This window comes from Leucoraja erinacea, chromosome 1, assembly GCF_028641065.1.
Source record: "Leucoraja erinacea ecotype New England chromosome 1, Leri_hhj_1, whole genome shotgun sequence".
Classification (NCBI taxonomy): domain Eukaryota; kingdom Metazoa; phylum Chordata; class Chondrichthyes; order Rajiformes; family Rajidae; genus Leucoraja; species Leucoraja erinaceus.
In genome coordinates, this window is record NC_073377.1 from 90,789,273 (window position 1) to 90,798,814 (window position 9,542).

The following is a 9,542-nucleotide window of genomic DNA, read 5'->3' on the forward strand; positions in this document are numbered from 1 at the left end:
AGTCGCTCACTGCAATATGCCCTTAACATTTTATGTGCAAAGTCAAAGTTATGAATTAATAGCCTAGAAATTCAGTGACATGGCCTTGATGTGGTGAAATCATTTACTTAAGGAGTAAAGCAAATGCAACCATTCCTTGATTGAACCATGCATTACAGAAGCCCCATTGGCCATATCCAGTAGACGATGACACAGACACAAAGAACTGCATATGCTGGTTTATACCAAAGATAGACACAAAAGGCTAGAGGTCAGGCAGCATCTCAATCTTTAACGAGCAATGAAATACGGTATCAAACTTTGGAATTGAAAAAAAGCCAGCACCTGAACCGGGACTTGAACCCTGGACCCTCAAATTCAAAGTCTGATGCTCTACCATCAGTAACTGAGCTACCCAGTCTTTCACAAGCCAATTGCATGTGAAATGGCACCATTCTCTAGGCAATAATCCTTTGGAACTTTGTTCTGTAGTTAAGGCTACATTGTTCTGAACACAAACTCACTGGCCACTCATGAAAAGGCACCAATTCTATTTAAAGGGGGGAGGGTGTCCAGCATTGGGAAGAAGGCCATCTTGGGACTCCCCTTCATTGTTTAACAATTGTTAACTTTTCTTTATTGTGCCAATTCCCATGATCTCTGAACAACCGTCTATCAGATCCTGATCTCTGGGCATCACGCCAGGTTCTGGTTTTTTACCTTGCTGCCAGCTCTTTTTACCCATAACCTCTCACTCCTCTAACATTCCCTGGATCCAGACTCACTTGATTTACTTTGCATGCTTCACACTGCATGAAGGAAAGTGAGCAACCGAAAGCCAAAAAAGACACAAAGTGCTAGTGAAACAGTGGGTCAGGCAGTATCTCTGGCGAACATGGATAGGTGACATTGAGGAGAGGGAAATAACCAGAAGGTGGATGCCATTCTATCTTCATGCAAAACTTCAAAAAGTACTTCAGGTGGAGTACATGCCCCAATCAGCATCAACGGGGCTAAAGTGGAAAATGCTGTGAGCTTCAGATCCCTTGGTGTAAATATTACCAACAATTTGTCGTGGATATGAAAGCTTGAAAGTATGCATCATCCAGCTCTCGAACAGTATCTTCCCCTTTGTTATCAGCTTTCTGAACAGCTTTCCATGATCTAGGGTGCAGTCCCGATTCTCCTGTACGTCAATGCGGACATTGGACATTTTCTCTGGACCTGTTATGCTACAATGCTGAGAATTATATTCTGCAGACTGTTTCCGTCTCTTTGCTCTACAAATTGTGCTTGAGTTTGGATTGATTGTATTGATGTATAGTATTATCTGATTTGATTAGATAGCATAGAAAACAAAGCTTTTCACTGTACTTCAGCACGTGACAATAATAAACCTAATCAAATTCCTAGAAAACAGATTTGAAAGGTGTAAATCTAACAAGACTTCACACATACTGTGTAAAGAAATTAAAATTGTAGGCCCTATAATATTCTGATTCCCATCAACTGCTGTTGATGTCTTGTTAGTAACACTTGCTAGTGTCTTATGAAATGTATCCTTGGATACAGTTGATGAACTTACGGTGTCAATGTGAATTTGCACAAATAGAGGATCATGTTTTATATTTCTCTACAGATGGGGCTGTTTGAATTCCAGGTGGTTTAAAAGCTTTTTTGGGTAACCTGTGATAAATGATGGTGTCAGAAAATCAAGAGGAGTCATTAATATTCTTTAATATTTGGCACTGCCTCAACATCGTATTAGAATGAGGAAGCGTGAATTTCCTTTGGAAATTTTTCAGAGACTCCAGTTGCAGTTCAGCCCATTTGACAGGAAAGAAAAAACTGTCCGCAGAGACCAGGAATGTGAATTGGCAATACTCTGAATTCTCTATTTGTTAGGATAAAGCCAAGAAAATCTGATTATCTTTAAATTAGGCCATTTGACCTTTGTTATTTATCTGTGTTGGTTTTTACACCAACCCTTACCCTAACCCCAACTCACTGAGAATAAAGACTTCTAAATTAGTGACCACAATGTTTGTACACCTGCAAATCAGGCACACTGGAACCTTCATCCAACTTTCCAAATTCAACTGCCCCTGAATTAGGAGCTGTGTTTGGAGCAGATAATCTGAAAATATAATGCATAGATTTCTATGCTCATCAGAGTCAAGGATCTAGCTCTAGGAATTGTAGATTGACCACAAGAATGTTTTAGTTCTTGCTCACTGCTGTGTATGCAGCAGTGGTGTTCTGCATACACTCAATTTATCTCACCCATCGTTGATAAAATGTAAGCCGGAAGCTTGTATAACTCCAAACACGTTTAACAAATTAAATGCATAACTGACAGAAGTTGCGGAGAGACCTGATAGAAGTATACACAATTATGAGAGATATAGAAAGGGTAGACAGTCAGAATTATTTACCAATATGGATAAATCAGCATAGCATGGCTTTAAGGTGAGAGGGACAAACGTTTTTACACAGAGGGTGGCGAGTGCCTGGTTGGTGGTTGAGGTATAAACAATAGTGGTGTACAAGAGAGTTTTGGATAGGCATATGTATATGCAAGGAATGGAGGGATATGGATTATGTGAAGGTAGATAAGATATGGTCTCGGCATCTTACTCTGGGGTGAATGGTCTGTTCTTGGTGCTGTACTGTCCTATGTTCACTAAGGCATTGCAAAATGCATGACTTTGAGTTTGGCCATGCAGCTATGATGGTGGGGTGGGATATTTTGCTTTAATGCTTTTGCCGTGTCACTGAAGTTGCAGTAATATGGTAAAGTGCCTGAATGGCACTACAAAAGCTCGGGTCCCTCCTTTGTATAAAATTAATGCTACAAATTCATATGTTTTCTGATGGGCCTTTGCTTTTACAAAATGGTCCAACCCACTTTGATCAGCATTGAGAACTATTTCCCTATCTACTGCGACAGCCAAACCTATAGTTAGCTTCTTAAAACTGAATCTGTAAGTTTGTTTCTTAAAAGATTTTTCATCTTATGCTGCATATATGTTTTAGAGATACACTGTAGAAACAGGTCTTTTGGCCCGCTGAGTCCACAATGGCTATTAATCACTATTCACACTAGTTTTATGCTATCCCACTTTCCCATTCACTACACACGAGGGGCAATTTACAGAAGTCAATTAATTTACAGGCCTGCATGTCGTTTGGATGTGGGTGGAAACCAGAGGACACCACGCGGTCATTGGAGAACGTGCTAACTCCACACAGACAGCGGCTGAGCTCAGGTTCACACCCGGGTCGCTGACGCTGTGAGGCAACGCCTCTACCAGCTGAGCCACTGTGCCGTCCGACAAAGAAGGAAATAGAAGAAAGACGTATATCTCTATGGCAGCATCATTGTAAAACCTCAGGATGCTCTGAAGGATTTTTTAACAACAAAATACTTCTTAAAGTGCAATCACCTTGCGAAGGCAGCAGTAATTTACACACGCGTAAGAGCTAATAAATACCAAATGTAATAACTATCTAGTTTATTTTCATGTCATTTGAGGAATTAAAATTGGTCAGGACAACAGGGAGAATTAATTGAATCAGAGAATCATAAAAATAAATAAGTTTTCATTGCAAAAGGCCTGAGATCTGGGACTAGGTATGAGTGGTGGTGCCGTCGAGTGTGGCAGCCTCACCAGCAGCTGTCCGTCCTTTCATCCATTTTGTTATTTTTAGTCTGTCTTAAAGTTTGTTTTTGGAGGTCTTTTAGTCTTTATTATGTGTGGGGGGGGGGGGGGGGGGGGGGAGGAGGAGGAAAAACCGTTTTTCTCAGTCACTACATGGTCGAGGATGCATCTTTCCTCCGGGCCGCATCTTTGCCCCCTCCTCGCGGCCTACTGTCTGGATTGACGCGGCCTTTCCTGCCGGCCAGGGCAATGCCTTACCGGGATCGCCGTGTTGGAGCTACGGAGTGCTGGGACAGCCGACTTTGACACCATGGAGCCGTGGTCTGCGGAGCTTCCAGCTGCGTGCGGCGCTGATTTTAACATCGCGGAGCCTGGGATCCTTGCCGGGGTCGCCAGCGTTGAATCTCAGCCCAGCTCGGCCTATGGACTTCGGGAGCCACGGCCTCCGGTGGCCTCAGTAGGCCCCGACCACGGGTGAACATGAGGAAGATGAGTGAACTTTGTTGCCTTCCTTCCCTCACAATGGGAAATGTTGATTCCGTTTTGGGGGGATGTTTTTATGTTTTATGTTTTATGTTTTATGTTAAATTCTATAGTGTTGTGTTTATCTTATTTGTGTGCTGCATGGTAATTCAAATTTCACTGCACCAATTGGCGTATGTGACAATAAATGTCCTTTGTCCTTCTCCTTGTCTTTTGTTCTTCGTCCTTTGAGATCTTTTGTGTCCAAGAGACGAAGAAAATTAAAAAAGAACTGCAATGGAAGGAGAACCAGATTGGAAATAGTAAAGGGGCTGTCCCACTTGGGCGACCTAATCCGTGAGTTAAGAAGAGTGTTTTCAACCTTCAAGCTCTAGGGCACTCGCCTGGAAACCTCGAGCTGGATCGACCGTCCACGTTGAAACCGCGAGCTGGATCGACCGACCACACACCACACACACACACACACACACACACACACACACACACACACACACACACACACACACACACACACACACACACACACACACACACACACACACACACACACACACACACACACACACACACACACACACACACACACACACACACATACACACACACACACACACACACACACACACACACACACACACACACACACACACACACACACACACACACACACACACACATCACAAAGGCGGGGGGCGGGGGCCATGGAAGCGGGTGAGCGCTGTCAGAAATTCACACCCATGATGAAGAGGAACATAAAACGGCTGCATAGTAATGGTAAGTCCTTTAGAGAGCGCGGTGGGGGGGGGGGGGGGGGGGGGGGGAGAAGGGGGAGAAGGGGGAGAAGGCGAGAGAAGGGGGGTACAAGGGGGGTACAAGGAGGAGAGAAGGAGTGGAGACACTTTTAAGAAGTATAATGAAGTTTCGGGGGCGTTTTACTTAACGGTAGGTTTTCCTTGGTCCTGAAAACTCCAATGAGCCAATCAAAATGCCCAGTCAGTGAAGGAGATGGCCTACAACTGCCCTTGACTACCCTAAATAGCAACCCCACTCCACTGCACTACGAGTTCAAAAGAACCATGCCGACCAAATTTTACTCACGGAAAATTTTTCAACATGCTGAAAAATTTCCGCAACCAAGCTGAGGCCACGAGTATTCGGGAACTTCCCTTGAGCATGAAGGAGAGTTCCAGCGACCTCATAGGATCTCCTAGGAACACGTGTCGACCATGCTGCGAGTTTGAAGATCGAAGACACTCTTCTAAACTCGCAGATTAGGTCGCCCTAGTGGGACAGCCCATTACTCTCTGTCCATGGGTGATGCCGGACCTGCTAAGTGTTTCCAGCAGTTTCCCCTTTTATCTCAGAGACAATGGTTTGGGGGATGGGGAGCTGAGGGTCTTAAGGGGGATGTCACCAATCCTTGTTCTCCTGAGATGCTGTCTGACCCGCTGATTGGATTTCCACCTGGTCCAATGCAGGACTCCAGCAGGGATCCAGCGGATGTTGTAGGGGTGCAGGCATCCTCTTCCATGCAGGAACTTGGTCCACAGCAATATCAGTGCATCCTGCAGAGAAATCTGAATGCTTGAGTTAAACGTCCTGGTTTAACTGCAAGTCGCCCTTGGTTTGCCGATGTTTTTATTTGAACATTTTGTCCTGATGGTCACATTTCCAACGTGAACTGTTGGGGTTTCAAACAGTTCCCTGGAACGGAATCCTGTCATAACCCAGAGAGGACCTGTACCTTATGAAGCCAAGCTTTACCAAATAAAACACTGTAAATAAGTGGGAGTGAATGGGAGAATAAGCAAATACAAAATAAAAGTAAAGGATAATAACACCTTTGATATGCAAGAAACTGCAGTTCATAAGTTCAAAGTTTCTTGGGGCAGAATTAGGCCATTAGGCCCATCAAGTCCACTCCACCATTCAATCACGGCTGATCAATCTTTCCCTCTCAACTACATTTTCCTATCTTCTCCCCATAACCCCTGACACCTAATCAAGAATCTGTCAATCTCCACCTAAAAAATATCCATTGACTTGGCCTCCACAGCCTTCTGTGGCAACGAATTCCATAGATTCACCACCCTCTGACTAAAGAAATTTACCCCCATCTCCTTTCTAAATGTACCTCCTATTTTTCTGCGGTTATGGCCTCTGGCCCAAGACTCTCTCATTACTGGAAACATCCTCTCCACATCCACTCTATGTAGGGGTTTTGGTTCCCTTTACTCCACTTCGGGCCCAACTGCCCAAGTGATTCTCTCCCTTGTTGGTGGGTCAAACGGCCACCACTCCACTCGAGCGGTTCCCAAGAGAGAATACAAAAAAAAGTGGTCCCCTGGTTTTAGACCTCGGAATTATGGTGGGATATGATAAAAGGTTGACTTGACCAGGGCGTGCTGATGAGAGAAAACAGAAACCAAGACGGACTCAAAGCAAGTCTAAAATTTACAGGCTTTATTAAACAATGAGAAATCGAATCTCAGCAACACTACATAATACGTGGCTAAACGTATGCTTTAAACTAAGACTATGGAAGTAAAATTATCGGGCATGTCGTAAAACTTACTTTACACAATTTTACTTACAGATACACCCCCTTTCCCCTTCTTCTCTCAACCTCTATCCAGGTCGCTGGGGTACTTACAGCTAGATTGATGCAGGGTTAGGGGGCGTCCAACAGAGCAGAAAAGACAACGAGTTCTGGCTTGCCTGTCCCTTTTATGTACGAGTTTATCCCTTGAAACCCCCCAGGTGGTCCTCTGGACAAAGGGGTCTTTCGATGATTCCCAGTTTCGATCTGGCATGAACAATAGGCTTCTGATGTTAATGGGTTTGCTGATGTCACGATGCATCAGCTTGGTCGTTATCCCATCACCTGGATGGGCTCCCATTGTCCCGATGGATGAACCATTCATGATGGTGATGGTCTTGTTGCTGGGCTGTTCACCCCCCCCGTCTGCTGAGGCTTGGTTCCTTCCTTTGTCTTTCCAAGATAATCTTGTTATCTCCGTCTCAGCCTTTCTTGTTCACACCATTCGCATCAATGATCTTATAGCGGAGCAAGATGGGTTACTCTCACGCAAACATGTAGTACGCTCATGGGCGGATTCGTGGGTGATTATATGACCAATTTTAGCAACCAGCCCCCGCCATCTTGCTCCGCCATCTTGTCCCGCCATCTTGCTTCTGGTCAAAGATCGGATCTTTGTTTCCGCAGCGGGTAGAGGGAGTGTGGGGCCCGGGGCAGCGGGAGAGGGAGGGCGTGGCCCGCGGCAGCGGGAGAGGGGATGTGCGGCCCGGGGAGAGGGAGTGCGCAGCCCGGGGAGAGGGAGTGCGCGGCCCGGGGCAGCGGGAGAGGGAGTGCGCGGCCCAGGGCAGCGGGAGAGGGAGTGTGGGGCCCAGGGATAAGGCCTAGTGTGTGTGAAGTTGTGGGGAGGTTTACAATGTTTCTTATTTAATGTCCCTTGTCTAGTCTGAAATAAAGTTCATCATTGGATCAGAAGAAATATAATTGTGTGTGTTATATGATTATATACATTTATATCACATTCATGTATGTGTGTTTATAAACATTTTATTCTTTAACAAGAATTAACAGAATTATGAACTAACAGAATTATGAATCTAACCCTATATCAGGCACAAAAACTTCCCCTGCAATGTCAATTACCCTGCGAGTCGGGTCGGTTCCGGTTACTACAAAATCAACTCAAACACTGCTTGTGAGCCATTTACAAAGAAATGATTTAAAATATATTAAAAAAGACAATTACCAGAGTCAAATTTTATTCTTGACAAGGAGTATGAACTGACAGAATGATGAATCTAACCCTATATCACACACACAAACTGTTCATTGATTATACTGTGAGTCGGGTCGGGTCAGGTAGGCTCCGGTTACTAAAATGGGCGGGGAAAAATGCCCAGGATCCCCTCCATAGCGTACTACACGTCAGCCCATTGTATTTAGCATGAGTAGCCTATCTTGCTCCGCTCTAAGATCTTTGATTCGCATAGTCATGTAATGCCCAGGCCCACAGACAGGTTTTAAACTGGTTCCTCCTTTGTGGATTGGGTTTTTTTTCCTTTGCAGCCAGCAAGTCTGTTTAAAAATGTCCATGGTCCTCATCCCCGAGTTCTTCCATAATTTTGGAGGATTTGCCCCAATAAGTTACACTCTATCCAGGCCTTTCACTATTTGGTAAGCAGCAATGAGGTACCCCCTCATCCTTCTAAATGCAGTTGCTGACATCTGAATCATAAAAACCCCAGACTGATGAAAAATCTCAGCAGACCAGGCAACAACTGTGCAGGAAATGTCAATTATGGGTTGAAACTCTTCATCTGCACTCACCTTTGTGGATTTGGATATGTGAGGGGATAAATCGTTTCAATTACCTCCAAACTCAGCATTTCCAGAGATCTCTTCTAAGGTTAGGAGGCTCCCATTGCGTTTGCTGAAGCAGTTTCTCCTGCAAGACGTTTAAAAAGGGACAAGGGTGGAATATAAACAGGTCGCAGATTGCCCGATAAAGAGTCAGAGTGTCCACGATAGCTTCAATGAGGCAATCTTGCTGGCTTACAGTGAAGCTTCTTGAAGCTGTCTGAACAGTGTACTGTGCTGGACTATGGAAAGGGAGCGCACATGTAGCTTAGACGGAAATGCATCAACTCTCAGAGATTCATTCTCACTTATGTCTGGTTCAGTATAAGAGAGCAAAGGATAAATTCATTGGTGGAGACGGGATTGCTTTTTCACTTTCTTCTCCTAAGCCTATCTCTCCCGAAAAGCCATCACTTCCCCAGTCATATTTACAGTGTGGAAACAAGCCCTTTGGCCCAGCTTGCCCACACCGGCTAACATGTCCCAGCTACATGAATTCCACCTGCCAGTATTTGGTCATATACCTCCTAACCCGTCCTATCCATTTACATGTCTAACTGCTTTTTAAATGTTGGGATAGTCCCTGCCTCAATTACCTTCTCTGGCAGCTTGTTCCATATATCCACCACCCTCTGTGTGAAAAGGTTACCCCTCTAATTCCTTTTAATTATTTTCCCCTTCACCTTAAACCTATGTCCTCTGCTACTCGATTCACCTACTCAGTATTCAGTATTCAGTATTTAATTTAATGTCATTTTAACTGAGTACTTACATACACAGATGAAACAAAAACATTGTTTCTCAATCAGTTCCCATCAGTGTGGTTAATAAAAACAGAATAAATACATATAGCTTTAAAAATTAAAATTACCATATCTAAAATAGGCCTAAAAATTGAAAAAAAAACAAACTCTGGTCAAGAGACTCTGTGCATCTATCCAATCAGTTCCTCTCATGAGTTTTTACACCTCTATAAGATCACCCCTCATCCTTCTGCCAGATTATAGTCACTTTCTCTTTAAGAT

The 9,542-nt window shown here is 44.2% G+C and overlaps 1 non-coding gene across 1 annotated transcript; it reads right to left on the minus strand.

The window, feature by feature from the left end:
• Window positions 1-319: 319 nt before the first annotated feature.
• Window positions 320-400, minus strand: trnaq-uug (transfer RNA glutamine (anticodon UUG)). Its single transcript has one exon. It is a non-coding gene; the product is annotated as a tRNA-Gln (tRNA).
• Between the last annotated feature and the right edge of the window lie 9,142 nt (window positions 401-9,542).